Source organism: Canis lupus, chromosome 8 (genome assembly GCF_003254725.2).
Source record: "Canis lupus dingo isolate Sandy chromosome 8, ASM325472v2, whole genome shotgun sequence".
In the NCBI taxonomy this organism is placed as follows: domain Eukaryota; kingdom Metazoa; phylum Chordata; class Mammalia; order Carnivora; family Canidae; genus Canis; species Canis lupus.
Genome location: NC_064250.1, coordinates 26024846 through 26048695, shown reverse-complemented (window position 1 = coordinate 26048695; position 23850 = coordinate 26024846). Strand labels below are relative to the sequence as shown.

The 23850-nt window shown below is 38.1% G+C and overlaps 2 long non-coding RNA genes across 2 annotated transcripts in view; both read left to right on the top strand.

Moving 5' to 3' along the window:
- LOC112657600 (uncharacterized) overlaps positions 1-8428 on the top strand; it is an 83588-nt gene extending 75160 nt beyond the window's left edge. Inside the window, exons 2-3 of the long non-coding RNA XR_003135148.2 lie at positions 6645-6781; positions 7743-8428. This is a non-coding gene — a long non-coding RNA (uncharacterized LOC112657600). The remainder of the gene's footprint in view (positions 1-6644; positions 6782-7742) is intronic.
- A 2788-nt stretch (positions 8429-11216) lies between these two features.
- The window catches only part of LOC125755556 (uncharacterized), a 76254-nt gene continuing 63620 nt past the window's right edge, over positions 11217-23850 (top strand). The window contains exons 1-2 of the long non-coding RNA XR_007412297.1: positions 11217-11692; positions 11956-12080. This is a non-coding gene — a long non-coding RNA (uncharacterized LOC125755556). The remainder of the gene's footprint in view (positions 11693-11955; positions 12081-23850) is intronic.

Below are 23850 nucleotides of genomic sequence, written 5' to 3'. Positions count from 1 at the left end.
ATATGTCACAAATGGATGAGATGGAAGGTGTCGGGGTTCTACAGTTTGGTGCCCTCACTCCCATGACCTTTTGTGGTATTTTGCAGTTCAGATGTACCTCGTTAAGTAGATCTCTGGATTAAATGGATTAATTAGATGTAAATAAGAACCTCACAAAATGAACAAGTGGCTTAAAAAAGATTCTAAGCAAAGAATTTGGATTGAAGATAAACTAGTGATACTAGAGAACCACCAAGAAATTGCAGTGGATACTCTTAATTTTAACTCTTTATCACATCACAAAACAATCACAATTTGAGACTATCAAGAATAGTTTAAAAAACAAACCACTGTTAATGATCAATCTCATCCAAAGTACATATTAAGTCAAATAATAGTAGCAGAGGACAGTAGTTCATGTATATATTTATAAGTAAATAAATATACATGTATTGGAAGTGAGTACTCAAAATTTTTCCCCAAGGGGATGAATATGTGATCAAAGAATTTAGACACTGATGCTCTTGATGATTTCTGCAGTATGAATACTGCAAGCATGCTTTTCAATCTTCTAATACCTTATCTAAAGTCACTAAGATACTTAGATCTACAACGTTCAGTTCTGTTAGAGAAAGTTCCACATATATTCTGAAGCCTTGACTACGATGAGGCAATGTGATTTTGCTCCTATGAGCTCCTAGGCACTTGAATCACTCCCATTTTACTTTTCTGGCAGCTTATACAGTTTTGGTCATCCCAAGAGGCTTCCTTGCCAGCAACAGCCCTTTCTTTACTGCTATCATTAGGAAGACTGCCTTTTTCCATCTAAAAAGCAGGACAAACCTGTAAGAGTGGAACATGGAAAAACAGACATGTCTTGAAAATCTGGGATGTATGATTGCCATGGCTAAAAGTGTTTGGTATAAATGAATACCAGACAATGAGAAGCTCCAGGTTATTCTGTTGACTGTTTGAGACAAGACTCTTCTCAAGTACTAGGTTATGTGGAAGGATGGGCTCTCTGTGTTGCCTCTTTAAACACTGCATGCACTTAAACTTCTGTACGGAAAACAAACAAACAAACAAACAAACAAACAAAAAAACCAAACTTCTGTGCAGTAACCACCCAGTTTTCCAGGCTTGTGTTCAGTCGGAATATGACTCACAATATGTAAATGAGGCAGTAATCGTGTCTGCACTTTAAAAGGTGCTGGATCTGAGATCGAGACAAATTTGGCATGTTTTACATCCTATGTTCTTAATTATTTGATTAGAGTTGATTACTCTTCAGTTCCACTAGGAAATGTAATTGGGTAGGCATCTGTAATTTGGTTTTGTGTGTTTGTTTTGGTGCATGTGTTTTTATGTGGATGTTTGTGTGTTTTCAGTTTTCTTCCCAATACTCACTGTGTAAGCAGATGCTAAAAAGGAAGATGACTTCCACCCTACCATGATGGCTCTGGGTGTGGATATAAGTAGTTTCTCTGACTCAGATTCCTGCCCTTCCCAGCTGATTTATTGTAGTCCTTTTGAGGGTTTTTGGTCATTTATTTTATGACCAGTCTTTCACATCTGCTTTTTAGATCATATTTAGCTTTTAGGATGTCTTAGAAGAATATTACTTTAAAAAATATTTTCTCCAGAGATTGTTTTATATAGTGGAAGTTTCTTTGCTAAACAAGTTTTGTATAACTTAAGCAGCTCTATAGTAGAAAAATATAATGAATTATACCAGACAGGTAATAAGCCTGAGGCATATCTTTGAAAGAACTCAGAATCCATCATTCAAAGAGAAGTTGTCAATTATAATTTCATTGAAGACTTTCTGACATAACCAGCAGGCTGTCTTTTTCATTTTATTTGTTTTGAATGATGTTATGGATTCACTAAATAGATTTCCTTTTATTTTTTACAAATAGAAACTAACTGAATTAATAAATGTCAATTGTAGTAGGTTCAGATTGACCAGGCACAGATCATATTTGGATAAATACAATAAGGTTTATTTATCTAGAGGTTATAGAAAGAGGGCATAGCAACATTTTCCAGGTCACCTAAAAAGGACCTCCCCAGCAGGCACACTATTGTGGATGAGAAATCCAAATAACTCTTGGATACACAAAAACTTCTGGAAGCTTAGTAGTTCCTTCCATGCCTAGCCTTTTATACTTGAAGATGGAGAAATTCTGCTTGCATATTTTGGGTGTGAATTGAGACCACTCATCTGAGCCAAATATGTCTCACCTGTGCTGGTATTAAAAAATATACAGAAGGAAGAAAAATATATATACAGAAGGTCTCCTGTGTGTGGTTCAGTAAAGCACACTTAGGCTTGAAATACAATCTCATTTATCATTCTTGGGCTCCCTAGGCCCATACAGTTTGAACTTCTGGTTTTCCTGAACTGAGAGCTGCAAAACAAGGATGGGGTCAGTTACCCAGACAATTGCAGACTTAGGCTAATAGCTCTTGAGACAAGTAGTAGGATTATCATGCACCTGTCCATCATAAACCAAAATGAAAATTCAAACTACCTATAGTCACTCCACTAAGAGATACGCAGCATTAACATTTTGGGAGGTATTTTTTCCAGGCATTTCCTAACAAATCATACTAGGATACTATTTAGTAATTTGTTTTTACCCTAACAAAATATTATAGATACCTTTTCATATTAATAAATATTGAGCTGTAATTATATAATTATTTTAATCACTATGTAATATTTTTTATATACCATTTAGTTTTTATTACCATTTTGCCAATCAGCTGTTGATTAGCATTTATGTTGTTTTTATCTTTTTGCTATTATAAATATGCTACGTTGAATCTCCTTATAGTTACACCTTTTAGCTACACCTTTAGTGTAAAGGTGTATAGTTACACCTTTAGCTTTTGTCATTTTAATTTCTTTCTTTTCTTCTATCAAATTCTCTCACATTTGGTGTGAACAAACAACTCAAGATGTAATGACATTGTTAAATGCTTCATGAAGGATAAATTGTAACTCTAGATAGTCTGTTGTACAACTAATGTTTAGATACTGGCTACAGGTAGAGGGTAGTCTAAATTAAAGCTTTTAACCAAGAAAAATGATGTTTAGAGCAGGGAGGATTCTTTTTGTCTTCAAGGTCAAGTATATATTAAGTACAGATCAAGTACAGAAATATTTACCTCTTTTAGATGTGTAGTTCTATGAATATCAGTAAGTATGCATAGTCAGGTAACTTCCTTATTGAACCTTTTCCTTACCCCAAAATATTTCCTCATGCCTTTTTGTAGCCACTCCTCTCTTGCAACCCTAGCCCCTGGCAACCACTAATTTTCTTGTCGTATGGTTTTTGTCTTTTCTGAAATGTCATATAAAGGAGATTGTACAGCATGTAAGTTTCTCAGTCTGGCTTCTTCTCATAGCACAATGCATTTGACATTCATCTATATCATGCTATGTATTAGTATAGCTTGTTCCTTTTTACTTACCAGTTGATAGACATTGGGCTGTTTCTAGTTTTTTTGGTGGTCATGAATAAAGCTGTTAAAAACATGTACATACAAGTTTTCATATGGATATATGTTTTATTTTCTTTGGATAAAACTTAGGAGCAGGATTGCTGGATTGTATGCTAAGAGTATTTTTAGCTTTATAAGAAACTGCCAAACTTTTCAACAGTGACTTTACCATTCTGCACGACCACCAGCAATGTATAAGTTTTCCAGGTGCTCTGCATCCTCACCAGCACTTAGCATTGTCAGTCTTTTCTTCCTTTCTTTTAAAATTTTATGTATTGTAACAGGTAGGTAGTCATATATCACTATGGTTTGAATCTGCATCTTCCTAGTGACTAAAGATGTTGAGCATCTTTTTATCCTTTCCCCCCTCCATATATATAAATAAATATATAAATATATAAATATATATATTTATATATATATCTTTCCTGATGGAGTGTTCAATTTTTTCCCATTTTTAAAAATGAGATTTTTTAAATTATTGAGTTTTGAGAGTTATTCAAGATATGTCATCTCAAACACCACTCTTTGAAAAGGCTGTTAGAGAGAAGCACTCTGGGAATGGTGTAGTTAAGACCTCTAAAAGTCTTCTCTTCCACAGAAGCAGCAAAAACACTAGCAACAATTGTGAAAATTAACCTTCTTAGAACTCTGAAAATGAACCAAAGGCTTGCCACATTATGAGGGCCATTTATTCAAGAAAAATGGCTGGATCTCTGTAAGAACAGCAAGCTCTATGGCATTTCGACTTACTCTATTCCTATCCTCTTTCCAAGTTCTGCTGTAGCCTTGAAAACCAGCAGCCTCACAAGCATGGCAGTTAGGGAAATGCAGCCTAGTGCACTGAACAGGAAAAATAAAAGCCCATCCCCAGAGAACTGTCAGTATTTGACCTGTCTGGCAGCTTCTTATAAAAGACCCCTTCACAGAGGTTGTCTCTATTTGATTTAGCTTTGAGCTCACTTAGTGGAAAAAAAGCCTTTCTCTAGGATGCTTGTCAAAAACAGAATAATCAGCTTCAATTGTTTAACGCTCAGCTGCATGAGATAATAATACCAGTTGGGGCAAACAAGGGGCTGGACAAAAAATAGTAAAATATGGGGAATGAGATGTATAGAGGGGCTTGGGATAGCTCTGACATATTTCTGGGATTATAGAAGCCTATGCATATGTGTAGGGCTGTGCAGTGCCCAGAAAAGATGTGGGAACATCCTAATTTCTCATCTCTGGCTGACCTTTACCCTCTGCACAAGCAGGAAGTAAAGAATGAAGTAGATTTCAGACTGCCAGGGTATTGAAGTCATGCCTCAACACCCACTCAAGACCCTCTTCAAAGCCTGGGAGACTTACTGGTTCAAAGCATTCAATGAAATTTCTGTTCAATCCTTAGCTAAATGAACAGAGACTTCAGTAGCTTCACATCACAAAGAATACAGGCTTTACAGAATTTATAGTTAAGGGAAGTCACTAAACAAACAAGTAGCAGCAATAACAACAACAAGCAGCAAAACCAAAACTCTGTGTGTGTGTGTGTGTGTGTGTGTGTGTGTGTGTGTATGTGTGTTGTGGGGAGGAGGACCTTATTTTCAGAGTTGCCACATTATATTATTTAAAATGGCCAATTTTCAACAAAACACTATGAGACATACAAGAAACAGGATACTCTGGCCCATTCATAGGAAAAAAGGAGCCATTGGAAACTGTTGCTGAGGAAGATTTCAGCAATACTATATATAAACCAACTAGACCTAATAGACATCTAAGGAATGTCTCCACCCCAAAATAGCAGAATACAAATTCTTCTCAAGTGCATGGGAACATTTTTAGATCGACCATATGTTAGGCCATAAAACATGTCTTAATAAGATCCAGAAGTTTTCACTGGTGAAGTCTATGAATGTTAAAGAAGAATTAATACAAATTCTTCACAATATCTTCCAAAAAAAAAAAAAAAAAAGAAAAGAAAAAAAGAAATGGAAGAGGATTGCCTCCCAACTCATGCTATGAGGTCAGTATTACCTTGTTACCAAAATCAGACAAAGGCATCAAAAGAAAAGAAAACAGATCAATATTCCTTATGAATAAAACATAAAAAATCAATAAAATACTAGCAAACCAAATCCAATAACATAAAACAGGATACTATACCATGACCAACTGGGACTTATCCCGGGATTGCAAAGTTGTTTAACATATGAGAATGAATCAAAGGAAACAATAGAGTGAAGAAGCAACCTATGAAATGAGAAAGACATTTACAAACCATATATCTCATGAGGTGTTAATTTCTAAAATAAGTAAGGAATTCTTATACGTCAATAGCAAAAAAACAAAAACAAAATCAAAAGCTCAAAGGCAAAGGACTTGAATAGATACTTCTCCAGAGAAGATATATGAATGGCCAACAGGTATGAAAAGGTGCTCAACATCACTGATCATCAAGGAAATGGAAATCAAAACTATGAGATACCACCTCACACCTGTTAAGATGGCTATTATTAAAACAAAACAAAACAAAACAAAACAAAAACACCTGAAGAGAACAAGTCTTGGCAAGATTGTGGTGAAATTGAAGCCCTCATACACTGTTGATGGAAATGTAAAATCATGGGGCCTCTACAGAAAATGGCAGGGAGGTCTCTAAAAAAGTAAAGATATGTAAAATACATAATGGAATGTTATTCAGCCTTAAAAATGAAATATTACCATTTGCAATAACAGAATGGACCCAGAAAACATTATGCCACACATACACACATATAATTCAGCACTAATAGTGAGTTCAGCAAGACTGCAGAATATAAGACCAATATACACAAATGAGTTGTTTTTCCATATATTCACTAGCAACAAACAACTCAAAAATGAAATTGAGAAAGCAATTCCATTTGCAGTAGCATCAAAAAGAATAAATATGATTAGTAATAAATTAAAATAAGTGTGAAAATTGTACACATAAAATCATAAAATGTCATTAAAAGAAATTAAAGAAAACCTCAATAAATGGGATGATATCCTGTGTTCATTGATTAGAAGAGTATTATAAAAATAGAAATACTCTTCAACGTTACCTACAGATTCAATACAATTCTTAACAAACCCACTGCCTATTTATTTATTTATTTATTTATTTATTTATTTATTTTTAAACCCAGATGCTTTTACAGCAGAGATTGATAGGCTGATCTGAAAAGCCATTGAAATGCAAGCGACTTGGAATAGCCAAACTAATCTTGAAAAAGAAGAACAAATTTGGAGGACTCATAGGCCAGAAATAGCCTTTACTTTTATGGTGAGTTGATTTTTTTTTTAAGATTTTATTTATTTATTCATGAGAGACACAGAGAGAGAGCAAGAGAGGCAGAGACACAGGCAGAGGGAGAAACAGGCTCTATGCAGGGAGCCCAACATGGGACTCAATCCTGAGACTCCAGGATCACACCCCGGGCTAAAGGCAGACGCTAAACCCACTGAGCCACTCAGGGATCCCATGGTGAGTTGATTTTTGACAAGTATGTCAAAACAATTTAAGGAGTAAAGAATAGTCATTTGAAGATATGATGCTGAACAACTGTGTATTCCCTAGCACAATAATGAGGTTAGACCCCTAACTAACAGCCAGAGACAAAAATTAACTCAAAATCAATCATAAAGCTGAATGTAAGAGATAAAAATATAAATCTCTTAGAAGAAAGCCTGGAGCAAATCTTTGTGACCATGAGTTTGGCAATGATTACCTAGATATGACAAATGACAAAAGAAAAAAACAGATAAATTGGACTTCACTCTTCTTTTTTCTCTAGACTCACCTTTCTAAAGTGAGTTTTATTATATGTGAATTAAATCTCAGTAAAGCTGTTATCAAGAAGACTGTTAGAATTGGAACAATTTTTAAAATACCTCACAGAAAAGAAAGCTTGCCCATTGTCTTTATCCATAGTCTAAGAAAGCTTGCTTTAAAAATGTACAGAAAAACAAATATTTCACTTCTGAGAATGAATTACAAGGCAATATACTACCTTGGTTTTTGGTTGACTTTAATACAGAGCATTGTGGGAGTTACACACAGCAAACACAGGTCCCCAGAGAATGTTTGCCATTGTGTAAGCTGTGACCTAGAGTATGGACTAGACAAAGAAATTGAATCTAGAAATCGTGTTTTGGACAAAAAACACTTGACAAATGATTATAGAAAATCTTAGAGACTTATGGCCTACGTAAGAGAGTAATGGAATTTATTTTACCTCTTTCAGCTTTCCACAAGAAGATAAAAAAGTGTACTGGGAAAGGTAACTCCCATTGGACTGTTTCATGAAAGCTCATGAAAGGACCTGTTAAATCTTTCAGAGAATATATCTTCTTGAACATTTTCTACAGAAGAATAGCTGAGAGGATGAGAGAAGAAAGAAACAATGAAGTTGGGTGGGAGGTGAGGTTGTCTAGACCCCTGAAAAGAAGCATCAGTCAAAATGCCTTTGTTTCATTACCAGGGACTCACTACCAACTTCCAAACCAGCTGCAATAACCCAGTTTCTAGTTCTGCTTACACCAGAAATAAAGGCTGGGTGCCAGAAGCTGCAAGCTCCAAGAAAGCTTTCCCGGTTCAGTTTTCACCGGTTTGATGCAGTTCTGATACTGTGCTAAAGCTCCAGATGACCTTGGGATCATTACTATCCAATTGTAATAACCAAAAACACACCAGCCAACCCATGGACAGATTGGACTGTGCCCATTCGAGAGAAGAAAAGAGGTGATGACGCTTTGATTCTGAGGAGCCTCCTGCCCTTTCCAGGAAAAAACCGGAGGTCAGCTTGCTTACCAGCGCCCTTAATTACCCTAATGTCATAAAACCATGACCATGAGACCTAATGGGGAGAAATGTGCCTTTACAGCATAAGCTGACCTTGTCCGTTCTTTGGCCACTCAATAAATTACCTACTTGCCATAAAATACTGGTTAGTTGTTTGACAAATGGCGTTGAGTAGGAAAAAAAGCTACTCCTCGGTAACAGTACAGAAATCACAAGCTGAGAAGTTTCCATTCCTCCACTGGGAGAATGATTAGGCCCACTATGAGATTGGCTGGTGAAATCTCTATATGGAAGAAGGGTGTTAGTTCTTGACATTTGTCATGGGTTAGATAGGAATTACTCTGTATTGTTTTGATCTAGAATCATCGGATGGATTGTGCTTCCTGGATGGAATAAGGCTTTGAATATCAGAGTTGTGTATGATGTTTCAGTCGTGGATCCTTCTAAATTTGGGGCTCTTTCTTCTGTGTCTAACAGTTGTTTTGTCCATTATTCCATGTATAAGATAGCTGTAGACTGAGAGGAAGACAGAAAAGACAAAGAGTCCTAAAAGAATTGATGGTTAGTCTTTTTTAGTTTTGTGCCCTATTTGCCCAGGTAGAATTAAAGGGCTTTTTAGACAGTGTTGATCATGCAGTAGTAATAATGACTAACACTTCTTGGGGTATTCATAGCTTCCATGAAGTGTCCCATGTAATCCTTACAATAGCCCTATGATATAGGTAGCATCATGATTCCATTTCAGAGATGGGAAGTAGATCCCTAAACTCGCCCAAGGTCATGTAACTAGTAAGTATACACTTAGGATATGAACGGAGGAGGTTGCACAGGTTCCAAGGACCCATTCTTTACTATTAATCAGTATATGTTTTATATGACATTTTCTCTATACTGTTGTTTAGTATCCACAACTCACACAGATTGTAATCACTTGATTGCCAACAAAATGAAATAAAATCATAAGCCATAGTAAACAAAGTCATAAGGAGCAGCATAGCATCGAGCCCATAATAAAATATCAAATTGTTGGGTTTTCTGGGAGGAGTGGGGCTTGAGTCAGGTTTAAAAACATGTTCTCAATATTTCTGTGCAAAAGAATTACTTGGTGGTATTAGTCAGAAATGCGGATCTTTTGGCTCCTTCTCCCAAAGATTGTAATTCAGGTCTGGGGGTAGTAACTTGGGAATTTGCCTTTTAAAAACAACCCAGTTCATTCTGATGCAAATTATGGGCCACTGGCCACTAGCCCATAATTTGCGAGCCAGTGGTTTTTTTTTTTTTTTTAAGATTTTATTTCTTTATTCATGAGAGATACATGCAGAGAGAGAGAGGCAGAGGCATAGGCAGAGGGAGAAGCAGGATCCCCATGGGGAACCTGATATAGGACTCGATCCCAGGACTCCAGGATCACAACCTGGGCCAAAGGCAGACACTCAACCACTGAGCCACCCAAGTGCTTGAGAGCTGGTGTCTTAAAGATTGTGGGACTTAGTGAGTAAAAAGGAAGAAAAAGTAGGGCATTCAGGCAGTGATGTGATAATAATGTGATCCATGTAGGTGAATAGGGACAATAATGGCCAGACCAATTTGCCCCAAGTAGTCAGTTCTGATGGTTGTTGTTTCATTTATTTACTTTTCCAAACATTTGAGCACGAATTGAGTGCTGCTTACTGCTAGCACTCTGGGAATACAAGGATGAATAATAGCATAGTCATCTTTCTCAGGAAGTTCATCTTATAGAGGGGCCAGCACACACACACACACACACACACACACACGCACGCGCACACACACACACACAGGCCGTACAACAGCACAGTGGTGAATGTATCTGCTTGCTATGGGGAGGCTACAGAAAAAGGGCAGAAACAAAACCAAGATGAGCTTTGAAGAATGGCTGGGATTTGAACACCAAGACAGATGGGTATAGGGTAGTTCAAAGTGAGTGAACTATGTGACAAAACACACTATGATGGAAAAATGCAGAAAAAGTTCTGCCATGACAGAGTGTGGATTGGGCATGAAGTACGTGAGAAGCCATAATGGGAAAGATGAGTGGAAGGATGTGTGTGGACTAGATCGAGGAAAGCCGTAAGTGTTAAGGCAGGAATTTGGACTTACTTTTACCAGCGATGGGAGCCATAGGAAGTTTTGGTCAGGGGCTGTGAATTCAGTGAATTCAGTCAGTAGTAATGAGTAAACTGGATTTGTGTGATTAGAGGAATCATCTTGGAATACTTAGGAAAGTATAAGTTCTCAAGCCCCTCTGTGGTAGATTCTGACTTAGTAGGTCATGGGCAAGGCCTAGAAACTGTTATTTACAAAACAAACAAACAAACAAACAAACAAACAAATCCCTGCAAAGCAAAACAACCCCAAGCCCTCATGATTCTCACAATCAGGAGTATTTGGGAAACACTGAAATAAGGAAAGCCTACAGTTTGGATGAGAAGTAGTGTACAGACTGGGTGGTGTTCAGATTGATTCTACTGGAACAGAGAGGCTTAGTAGCTACTACAGAGGTAGAGTTAGTACGGCTTAGTGCCTGGATAGAAGAGAGAAGGAGGAGACAGTGACTAAAAAGATGTTTTGCCTGAATTTCTGGAAGATACTGGTGCCATTAGTCTCACTAGGGAAACAATCTTTAAGGCTGAATAATAAAAGTGCTGATTTTGAGATGCCATTAGGAGACTTCTTCATGCATTTGGGTCTGTATCTCTGGACAGATTTTGGGAGTGGAAGTGTGGATTTGGGAGTCATCAGATAAAAGATAATAATTGAGGATACATGATAGATTCAGAGGGATAAGACCTGGCTACAAAACCTAGGAGAAACCAGGAGAAGGAGAGGGTCAATCTGAGAGCAGAGAAGGTTGTAAATGAGTGCAGTGTTAGGAAATCAAGGGAGAGAAAGTTTTAAGGGGGAGAATCGTCAAGTGTTAAACGCTGAAGGCAAGCACTTCTGTTTCGTGATGTTAGCCTTGTAATTTCGCTGTGACTTAATTCTTAGAGTTGTGATAGACGTGGAAAATTTTAACATGAAAGCAGCTGGATCAGTCTGATTGACAGGTAACTTTACAGAGGCACCAGAATTGTAATTCTCCCTCTTTCTTATAGTCTCTTGAGGATGAAAATTGTATGTGTACCTTTAATTGCCTGATTAATTCAAGGTGGTTTATTTGTGTGACATACTTAATTCTTTCAATTGGCCAGTCATTTTTATACATGTAGTTTTCAATGGTTTCTTGTAATACTTCAAATTTATGTAATTTTAAAAGCTTGTCCTATGAATTGCTGTGCCATTCTATATCTTTCTGTTGTCATAGCAACTGATTATAGTCACCTCCTTTTCACCTGAATCTCTCAGTCTGGTCACTGAAAATTGCATGCAAATGTGAGCTCCCACATCTTATGGGAAGGGCAGGATGAATGGGGGGCTTCTGATTTGCTTCTTCTCTGATAAGAGGGCTAAAATTGGGAGGGTGTGAGAACAGCTTCTGTTTTCCAGAAGGTTAGAGGAAAGGAAAGTCTTGATTGGAAGCGACAAGTAGTGGCAGCGGGAAGGGAGGAGAGAGGCCTGGGGTCTGAGAAGGAAAGTAAGAGGGCGACAGGGGACTGTCCCAGACTGAGGAGTAACCCGGGGCTTGAATGTGGCAGGAGTCTGTGGGCTCCCAGGCTTGCCCACTCAGAGCCCTGAAAGTGTCCATCACTAACTCTGCCTCAGCTCATGAAAGCAGCCAGCACAGACTTGGAGCTGATGGAGTCCTCTTCCTGTCCTGGAGGTAGGAAACCATGATGGGCTGGGAGAGACTCTGCCCTTACCCTCTCCAGGGCTGCAGAAGGGCGTGGAGGGTTCCTGCCCCAAGATGAAACTTGGAATACATTTTCCTATCGTACCATTTCTGAAAGAAAGCAATAGGTACAATGACAAGATTGTATTCAGCCACATTCTGAGTTGACTAGGCTTTTGTAGACCAGTCTGACAGCTAGAGTACGAAGATTTAAAGAATGGCCTTTGGAATCTTGTGGTTCTGAGTTTCAATTCCTGTAGGACCACTTGCTCTTTGTGTGACCTTGGACAAATTACTTAACCTTTCAATGACTCCATTTTCTTACATCTAAAATGGGTATAATTATATGTTCCTCATAGTGTTTTAATGATTTGCTGAGATTATATATACAAAACACTATGCATTGTGTCTAGCATATAACAAACAGTTAAAATGGTAGTTAATGTAAAATGTATTCTAAATTCCAATAAACGACTGATAAGTACTTCTGTTGTAAGATGCACCCATGTGCAGTGGTGAAAGGCCAGCTTGAGACACGTGTAGGTGCTGGCCTGGCTTATCCTTTGACAACAATTTAAATGGACATTTTTATTATTCAACATGTTTTTAGTGGTGATGGGAAAAACTGACTTTTAGCAGAAGCTGACTTCCTCTTAGCAAAAATTTTATACCTTGCTCTTTCAGTTCAAAATAAAAGGGTTGTTTGTACTGAGCATTACACGACATTTAAATTTATTTAAAATGGTCTTATTTTGCAGTGTTCCAACATTTATAAGTGGATAGCATTATCCATATTCACCAGGACAGAGATGACTTACATGGGCTTAGCAAAATTTTTATAAAAATGTGTGCAACCAGTTTCATTACACATCTCTCTGACTAAAGTGTGTGCCTTTATTTTGTCTCTTAGTCATCTAGTCCTTAACAATGAAGAAATTAACTAACTGATTTTCAGCTGTCTTTGCCCTCATGATTTACATAATTTATTTAGTTCAAGCTCAATTATTAGAGGTGAAATGGTCAATATCTCAGATTTTGAGTCCCTTTTCCATTCTTTATCTCTTTTTTTGATTGTTTCTGGGTATCAGGGGAGAGGAAGGAGTGACAAAGTCTGGTGGGGGTTTCAGTGGCTCCCATGGTCTCTGGGGTGATGGCCACCATCATTACCCTGCTTGCTGTCTGCCTCACATGACTCACAGTTTGCTTTTTCCCTCTGCTGGGTAGAGGGAGTTCCACATTAGTTTTCCTGGTGTGAAGAACACACCCTAGGGTGACCCCATTAAATCCAGTGTTCACATCTTTATGCGATCCCCTTTTGTTGGGGTGAGACCTATAAATTGCCTAAAATCAACAGAATATAGCAAAGGTGATGGGATGTCACATCCATGGCTAACGTTACATTATATGGCAAAGGTGATAGGATTTTATAGATAGAATCAAAGTCTCAAATCAGTTGATTTTGAGTAAATCAAAAGATTATCCTGGGTAGGCCTGATTTAATCAGCTGTATAGTCTTATTTTGCATGAGAAGCTAGATATTATTTTATTCTTTCTCTTTGCATTTTTTCAATGAAAAATAAAACCCTTCTCTGTCCTTAGTCAAATGTCCATTAAAGTGATGGTCACGTACTCAAAAAGGCAGAAGAAAAACCACATTAATAATTTTAAAAATATTACGATAATTGAAAATGTTTAAAAATGAATACTTTTTCTGGATTTGGTGTTAAAAAGTGTTTTTTTTTCTGTAATTCTTTTTTTTTTTTTTTTTTTTACTTTGCAGATATTTTTGGTAATTTTTCGAACAAGACAATGTTTTGGGAGACATATTAAAATGTTTAGAACTTCGAAAATAAAACGAGTGATGTGTTTCCAGGAAACTGTGCTATGCCATTGAGTGTTTGCTCAAAGTTTCAGCTGATTGAGAGCAATGATCCTAAGTAACTCTCAGTTGATAGTTGCTGGTATAGCATGTAGTTGTACTGGGGATGTATACGTATGCTGCAAAAATACTCAATAGAGGTCAGCTGGTACTGCTGACAAGTGTCTTTTTTAAAAATTAATTTTATGAAAAAATTTCATGTAAGGTCATTATTTTGATGGAAGTAAGGCCAATTTCCATTTCATTGTTAACACAAGGAATTATATGTGGAAATGAAGATAGTTGGTACAATATTTTTAATTCATTTCAGGGATGTTTTTATGGACTGAAATTTTGTGTGCTCCCCACATTCATATGTTGAAACCCTAATTACAAATGTGATAGTATTTATAGATAAGCTTTTAGGAGGTGAAAGGTTATGAGGGTGGAGCACCCCCTCATGGGATTAGTATCCTCATAAGAAGAGACATTAGAGAGCTTGTTTTCTGACACTCTGTCTGCCAAAAGAGGACATAGCAGGATGGCAGCCAGCTGCAAGCCAGGCAGAGAGCTCTCATCAGAACCTGACCAGGCTGGTGTCTGATCTCAGACTTCCCTGTCTCTAGAACTAGGAGAAACAAGTTTTTTTTGTTGTTTAAGTTCCCAATCTGTGGTAACTTATTGTAGCAGTCTGAACTGACTAAGGCATACTCTTCAAAATGAGAGCTTGACTGAGCCATTCTTGAATTTTCCTTTTTGTGTATTGTGTGGTTAGGTGCCATTGGACAGGCTTGTGAGAGAGCTGTGGGTAGGGGTGTTTGGGAATCCCTGTGATGGTTCCATTACTCTATTTCCTTGGTCAGGGGTTAAACTAGGACATGGTGTCCCTATAAATTTATGGTTTTATTCCTAGCATCTACTGGATACTGTGTTATTTTAAGCAAAGTAATAGCCTTTATAACTAGTCTAGTACAACAGGTTATAAGATTAGGATATACTTAATGAGAAAAGAGATGGCAAAAGAAGAAACTGATGAAGATTCTAGAAAATGAACCTCTTTTTTTTTTTATACCACAAGATGTATATCAAGTACTTTTTTTTTTTTTAATTTATGATAGTCACACAGAGAGAGAGAGAGAGAGAGAGGCAGAGACACAGGCAGAGGGAGAAGCAGGCTTCCATGCACCGGGAGCCCGACGTGGGATTCGATCCCGGGTCTCCAGGATCGCGCCCTGGGCCAAAGGCAGGCGCCAAACCGCTGCGCCACCCAGGGATCCCTATATCAAGTACTTTTTAATTGTGGAGACATTAGTATGGCAGATTCAGGCCAGAGTAACAAGAAAGAAAAAGAAAGGAAGAATGAGAGAGAGAGAGAGAGAGAGAGAAGGAAGAAAAAGAAGGAAGGAAGAGGGAAAGCAAGCAAGCAAGCAAGATAGAAAGAAAGAAGCAAAACACAACCCAGTGCCACTCAGAAAATTTGGAACACTCTAATTCAATTATATTGTCTGCCCTTGGTGAAAAGTTCCAATTTTCATATTCCTCACTGGCACAGCAACTATGAACAGAAGGTAACCAAGAAGGCTTATGTGATATGCCAATGGGTATTTCCATCTGGAGTAATATGGCAGATAAAAAAGAGACCTTGTTGGTTTTCTAAATATATCATATCGGTATCCCACCACTTGGATATATTAAATAGAAATAAATGCCAAGGGCACAGATGGGATGGGGGAAAATAAATAAATGAATAAATAAAACATAGGCAAGAGGGTTTGGTCTTTTAGGTCTTTATTTTTTTAACTAAATTTTCAGTTGTAGCATAATGTTTAAAATTTCTAATTGCAAATAACTAGTCTCCTCCCAATTTGAATCTTTTCTAAGCTTATAGTTTACCAAATACAAGAGTTGTTAGAAGTCCAAATGGTGGTAAGTACAAGAAATCGGTAATAACATAATACCTCAAAGTTATGTGATTTAAAATTCTTCTGTGTTATTTGGTGTCTAGGGAGATTTCTGTGTAGAGAAACCTGTTATTGTACATTGTTTAGAGAGGTGTTGGAATCCTGCCTCCAAAGGAGAAACTTTGAAGATCTAGCAACGAGAAGGTGGATCCTGGGCCAAGATGGATAAACTGATAGTGAGACAATGACAGCCAGGATGGCTTCTCCCAACAGAAAGAACGGTTTCCCCATTCCTGGTAGTCGAGAGGGTTTGGTTATTGATGAAGCTCAGGTGGAGAGCAGACACTAGTTCCTGTACGGCCTATGGTTTTCCAGAAGGGGAGGCATTACAGGCCAAGTTTTCATGGAGGAGAGCCAGCAACAAAGGAAAGAAGAAATGACTCTTTGAGGAGGAGCTGAGAGAGAATTTCTGGCTATTTTTTGACTTGGCATATACCGTAGAGTCTTGGCAAAGCTGGGAGAAAGAACACAGAAGCAAATCTTGCATAAATGTTAGGGGGAAACAAAAGCTGTGGTCAAGGACAAAGAAAATGGTTTTTGCAGATTGAGGTCACTCGATTCTCAAGGTTGAGAAACAGTATATGCACTAAATGTACGATATGTTGATATAGAGCATTTTCACTATTTAAGTACTCATAACTCTCTAATTCCTGGCCTGCTTTATTATATCTTTTAAATGTGGCATTTATATCACCACCATATCATGCATCTATCAGTTTACTGTTGGACTCCTTCTACTAGGTTCTTAAGGGGTGGGGACGTTTTTGGTTTCATTTATTTATGTATGTAGGATGGCACCTGGCACAAGTGAATACTGAAATAAATGCATTTATTTACCTATTAAGATTTTATTTAATTATTTGAGAGAGAGAGAGCAAGAGAGAGTGAGCACAAGCCAGAGTGGGGGGCAGAAGGAGAGGGAAAAGCAGGCTTCCTGCTGAGCAGGGAGCCCAAGGCGGGGCTCAATCACAGGACCCTGGGATCATGATCTGAGCCGAAGGTAGATGCTTAACCATCTGAGCCACCTGGGCGCCCCTGAAATAAATGCATTTATATATAATTGTGGTTAATACTGGTCCTAGAAGTGCAACATTCGCAAGAGTCTGGGAAGGACGGGGGGAGGGGCAGGAAAAACGTGAGCGTTAGGGGTGTGGTTTCAAAAGATGCCCACAGATTATTTGATATTCTTCTCTTCAGAATGTGGAGCCAAATTCTCTCCCCCGGAGTGTGGGCTGCACTCAGTGACTCACTTCTAATAAATCAACCCTACAGAACTGTTGGGTGTAACTTGTGAGGCGATACCATTAAAGACATTGTGGCTTTTTCCTTTCTCTTTCTCTGGCTCACTGGCCCTGTTTGCTCATCCTGGAAAAAGGCAGCTGCCAAGTCTTGAATAGGCAGGCAGCTCTGTGGAGTTCACAGCCCTTGTGAACTCAGGCTCCTGCCAGCTAGCACGTGGATGAGCTTAGGGGCAAGTCCTCTGGCTCCACTCAAGCCTTCTGCTGACTGCAGCCCTTGCTGGTGTCTTTTTTTGCATCTTTGTGAAAGACCCCAAGTCAGAGCCATCCAACTAAGGTGCATCTGAATTCCTGATCCACAAACCTGAGAAAATAAATGTTTGTTGCTTTAAGTCACTACGTTTGGGGGTAATCTGTTATGCAGCAACGGATAGGTACACAGGGAGAAATCTGCCACTCAACAATAGTTCATAAAATTGTTACCTATGAGATTAGAGAAATCCTGCATGAATGGAATTGTATACATCTATTCCTATATATTTTTATTTCTGTTTCCTTTTGGTCTCTCTTTTTTTTTTTTTTGAGAAGAACGTATTTTCACATTTTTACAACATCTTTGCAATACCTACTATCCTGCGCATTATCAACGGCTAATAAATGATGATGACAAGTTTTACATTTTTATGACAAAGTTCTCAGATAGAATAGAGGGCAGTTTCTACATCAAGATGTCCTTCCCTTTCTCTATTGTCATTTCCATTTGTATAGATCCAGATTTGTCATATCTGGGGAATGAAGAAACATGGCCATGTGTCTGTGTGACAGAAAACAACCTTTAATAACCATTTTGTAGCTTCCTTTCTAACACACAGCAGAGCTTGAAAACATGTACAAGAGCAGATTTAAACTTCTGCATGATCAATTAATATTTTTTCTTAAAAATTTGTTGAAAACATGGTCCTTCCATTAAGGAGATTTAATGAACTCCTGGCCAAAAGTATTTGGTACAGAAATATCTTTTCTTTTAACTAACAAATAAGGCATTTCTAAATTTGAATGAGGAATATCAAATATTTAATCCAGGTTTCTCTTGGAGTTTTAAAGGAAAAGTATATAATTTCTTTTTGAGAGCTTGTTTTGCTGTCATCACTTTCCTCACATTCAGAAATGGAAAACACTGATGAATTCATCTGTTTTAAACCTGGGTAGTGATATTGGCTTTGGGGTCAGAGTAGAGTCTCAGCATTTATAAGTTATATGACCTTGGGCAAATGATTTAGCTTTCCTGATGCTTGGCATTCCCAGCTGCAGAAACTCTCCCATACATCCACTCTAACATTCCAGAGGACTAGGATGATAGTGACGATATATGCACTGAAATGTGTCTGAAATCCATTCACACAGAGATAGGTTGTTAGCTTGGTACTTAAAATGACCTTCAAACTGGAAAAATGATCTATTCCTAACTCCCCCTCCCTGCTGTGAGGTAATCTATAGAGGCAAAAGAGCATGGTTTCATTATAGGCTAATAATTCAATAATACAAACATAATATGGAGAAAGGCTAAATGGGCCAACTGTGTCTTTGGGTTGGAGTTGGCTGTTATCTGAACGTGTCGACAGTGGTGTGGTATAGAAGGGCACAGCAGTGTTCCTTACAGGACTCTGCATGTCTCAGGCCTGATGTAAGGTGTGAACCCAGTCTAGGTTTATTAAATAATTTTGAAGCTGTGGATAAATGTGAATGATCCTGTAAAGGGATACCTGTATGTATGTGTGGACTAGGATGATGTAGCTCTGGAGAAGTTAGGTGGGTGACAGTTATATCTTGACAAGCCTGGGAAATCCGGATTTTTCAAGTGGAAGTGTATTTTTTGCTTGAGATGTCCTAAGTAGTGAGGAGATGAGAATTTTCCTATCATCTGAAGGCTCATCCCTCTAACTAGATGGTTGTGTGATGTGGACTCTGGAATGATGAATTTGTATTAGCCTTTGGTGGCTCTGGACCAAAGCATTGTGAAAATATAAAAAATAGCACTAACCATTACTTGTTACTTAACTCTGTGCCAAGCAGCATCGTTTTTGTTTGTTTGTTTTTTAACATGGATCATGTAGCTTGATGCCCTACTTCTCTCTAAGCTGTCTTTGAGGTCATCTTAAAAGGGAGGGTATCTGGAGCTACCATCAGCATGATGGTGATTACCTTGTGGTTCATCATTTTACCTCCCTGATCCCAATTACCTCACTTTTCACTAATTGTTAGCATTCTAGAACCCCTCTTCCCTTTGAATTTCCATCACAATTCATTCTGGAATATTTCCATCATTTATTTCTTTTTCTGCTTCCTCTCACGCCCCCAACAACTCACTGTCAGTGAAGAAAGTCATTCAATTCCAATGGCTCTATCTCATACATGGGCAGTCATTCATTCAATATGTTTTGTTCTAGGTGCTAGAGAGAGAGAGTATGAGTAAACAGACAAAAATCCCTGCCCTCGCTTACATTTTGGTGGAAGGAGATATATGATAAATAAGACTGTAAAGTAAAATATAACACAACAGGGAGTATAAATACTAAGGAGAAGAATAAAGCAGGGAACTAGTATAACAGGTAGAGATGGGTGAAGAAGGACGCCTGGGTGGCTCAGTGGTTGAGTGTCTGCCTTTGACGCAGGGCATAATCCCAGGGTCCTGGGATCGAGTCCCACTTCGGGCTCCTGCATGGCTCCTCCCTCTGCCTATGTCTCTACCTCTCTCTCTCTCTCTGTGTCTCATGAATAAATAAACAAAATTTAAAAAAAAGAAGGACCTGCTGCTTTAGATAGATTGTTCAAACATTATATGTTCTCATTCATTTGGGTAATATAAATAATAGTGAAAGGGAATAGAAGGGAAGGGAGAAGAAATGGGTAAGAAATATCAGAAAGGGAGACAGAACATAAAGACTCCTAACTCTGGGAAATGAACTAGGGGTGGTGGAAGGGGAGGAGGGCGGGGAGTGGGAGTGACTGGGTGATGGGCACTGAGGGGGGCACTTGATGGGATGAGCACTGGGTGTTATTCTGTATGTTGGCAAATTGAACACCAATACAAAATTTATTATTAAAAAAATAAATAAAAATACTTTATTTAAATTCAATTTGCCAACATATAGTATAATACCCAGTGCTCATCCCATCAAGTGCCCTCCTTAGTGCCTCTCACCCAGTTACCCCATCCTCCTACCTTCCCCTTCTGCAACTCTTTGTTTCCCAGAGTTAGGAGTCTCTCATGGTTTATCTTCCTCTCTAATTTTTCCCCACTTGGTTTCTGTCCAGAGAAGACCTTACTGACTCTTGAATAAATTGTAGAAGAGGTGAAGAGCAGATTATTGTTGCTATGACTTCAGTTGGGTGCCATTAGTGGCCATTATTTTATCCATCTCATTCTGACTTAGTGTGTCATACTACAGAATTTTTCCAAATCCCTCTAAGCTTCTGCCAAGTCCTTACCTTTAGGAGTTCAAGATGCCTCCTTCTTTACCATGTAGGTATGAGAGCTCAGAATTTATTCTGCTGATATTTATTGAAAGCCAGTTAAACAGAATGATCAAATAATCCTGATCTCCTGGAGCTTATATTTTAGTGGCCTTATATTCCAGCATCATTAACTCTTCCTCACTCCTTTTTTCTTGAAAATTACTTCATCTTTATCTATTCTTCCCCTCCACCCTGATTTATTGAGGTATAATGGATTAATAAAATGGTAAGATGTTAAAAGTGTACAATGTGATGATATGATATACATATGCATTGTGAAAATGTTACTCCAAGTTAATTAACACATCTATCACCTAATACTTTATTCTTTTACCTGCTACTACTTAAAAGAATTAAATCACCTTTTTCCATGCATCTGTGCTATTGATTCCAACTTCTGGCTTCTTCTGAAATTTAGTGCTGTCAATAATCGTCATTTTGTTTGTCAAATCTTAGTTTCCTGCTTCACTAGCTACTCACTTTCCTCCTGCTTACAAATGTGTCGGGGGCTTCCCTACTCCTAAAACACCTTCTCCTGATTCTTTCTGATTGTCAGTACTTACTATTCACCTTCCTTTCATTGACCAGCATCTTGAAAACTTTAACTGCATTGTTGCCATTTCTTTACCACAATGTTACCATAATTTCAAATTGAAAATGAAAATGCCTGGTTTACAACAAGACAGAATAACTTGAAATTGGGACTGTTCCAGAAAATCTAGAGTTTGGGTTTACTGCATGATTCCCATCTTTGAACTAAGACCACCGATAATTACACTGAAAATGCTTTCTTAATAGTCCTTGAAAGGCTTCTAACATCAAATCCAAAATAATTTTCCTATCTCATTGCCCTTGAACTCTGCGGAAATATACAACTGTTGATGTTCTGATACCCTTTCTCTCAGTATGTGGCAGAGAACTATCTCAATTATCCCCCTCTTCCTCTTACTTATGGCTTCTTCATCTTTCACTGGCTTCCTTTTACTCTTATGACACAAAAATGCACATTCTTTAATGTTCTATTCATGGACTCTTTCTCCCTGTCTACTTTCCTGCTTGATGAAAAAAATCTAGCTTTAATGTTTTTTTTTTTTTTTAATTTATGTTAGTCACAGAGAGAGAGAGAGAGAGGCAGAGACACAGGCAGAGGGAGAAGCAGGCTCCATGCACCGGGAGCCCGACGTGGGATTCGATCCCGGGTCTCCAGGATCGCGCCCTGGGCCAAAGGCAGGCGCTAAACTGCTGCGCCACCCAGGGATCCTGCTTAATGTTTTTTTAAATACTTGTTTGACACCCATATTTGCATCCACAGCTTTCAAATTTGTATCCAAAGCCCTGACTCTTCTCTAAACTCAGGCCAACATTTCTAATTGAACATTTGTACAATTAAGTATCTTCAACTTAACACATCTAATGTTAAAGCATTCTCCTTGGTTGTGTCCTCCATCAAATCAGCTCACACTAGTTTCTCTTAATGATGCTGCCCTTTTTTCAGTCATCCAGGTTTTGAATCCTCAGTGGAATTTTTGATTCTTTCCTTTTTTTTTATTTTTTTAAGATTTTATTTATTTGTTCACGAGAGACACACAGAGAGAGGCAGAGACATAGGCAGAGGGAGAAGCAGGCTCCCCGCAGGGATTCTGATGAGAACTCCATTCCAGGACCCTGGGATCACGACCTAGGCCAAAGACAGATGCTCAACCACTGAGCCACCCAGCTGCCCCTCTTTGTGTTTCTCTCCCCAAACTATTCATTGCCCTGGCCGTCTTACTGCCCCTCCCCAATGTTCTTGCAGTATCTTGTTTGTTTTCTTCACAATTTGTAAATATCTTATTTATTTGCTTATTGATACACCTATGTATTCCCTTGCTGGAATGTGAATTTTGTGTTGAAGGACAATATCTACCTTACTCAACATCTCCAGCTTCTAGTGTAATGCCTGGCATTTAGTAGTTCTTAATGAATATCTATGAATGAATTTGTGAATGAATCTTGTTGATTATTTCCCTGGGATGTCTCCAATTCCACAATTCTCTTGAGTTGCCAGCCCCACAAATTTAGTTCAGTTCTTGTTATTCATTGCTGAGATTTTTGCAACAGCATCCTAAGTTGTCTCTGCTCCTTTACCTCTTCCTGAACTATCCCTGCTATGGATAACTCCTAGAATTCCCCTCCTTTTAAAAATTTTTTAAAAAATTATTTGTTTATTTAAAATTTTTTTATTTATTTGAGAGAGAGTGAGGGACAGTAGGAGAGAGAGAGAGCATGAATAGAAGGAAGGGGCAGATGGAGAAGGAGCAACAGACTTCCGCCCTAGTAGGGAGCCTGACTTGGGGCTCAATCCCAGGACCCTGAGATCACAGCTTGAGCCAAAGCCAGATGCTTAACCATCTGAGCCACCCAGGTGCCCCTCCCCTCCTTTTCTTTTCTTTTCTTTTCTTTTCTTTTCTTTTCTTTTCTTTTCTTTTCTTTTCTTTTCTTTTCTTCTTTTCTTTTCTTTTTCTTTTCTTTTTTTTCTTTTCTTTTCTTTTCTTTTTTCCTTTCTTTTCTTTTCTTTTTTTTCCTTTTCTTTTCTTTTCCTTTTCTTTTCTTTTTTTTCTTTCTTTTCTTTTTTTCTTTTCTTTCTTTTTTTTAAGGAAAGCATCCCAAGACAGTCCTATGGGGTGGAAAATTAGTCTATCCCCCTTAGCTGATCATTAGCCCCAAATTTACTTTTTCTATCACTGTCCTCATTAGTCTCCACTCACACTTCTGTGGATCAAGAGCTTCATGCATGGACCAGTTATGAAACTTGTAGCTACCCTTGATGGTAAACAGTTGTCATTCCCAGGAAAGGGATTTTGACAAATGTAGTCCAAAGGCTAACTGATTATTATTAACTCCATAGTTATGAGGAGTAATGTAAGTTACAACTTCACCTTCATATTCATATTCTTCTCCAGAATCTATCTTAATAAGAATGGGAAAGGGAGGTTTTGGAGGATACATATATTTAACTCCTTAAGTAACAGGTGAGAGGGGAGATCTATATAATTTGGGGGGCTGGTTGCAACAAATAGACTCTGGGCTAAACTTGATGTGCACTTAGCTAATTCTTTTCCTTTCTAAAATTGTAGTTGTGAAACCCCGTTTAATTTTGTTTATAGTAAAATTATCTGAATGTGGATGGAATTAATGACTTGGTGTAT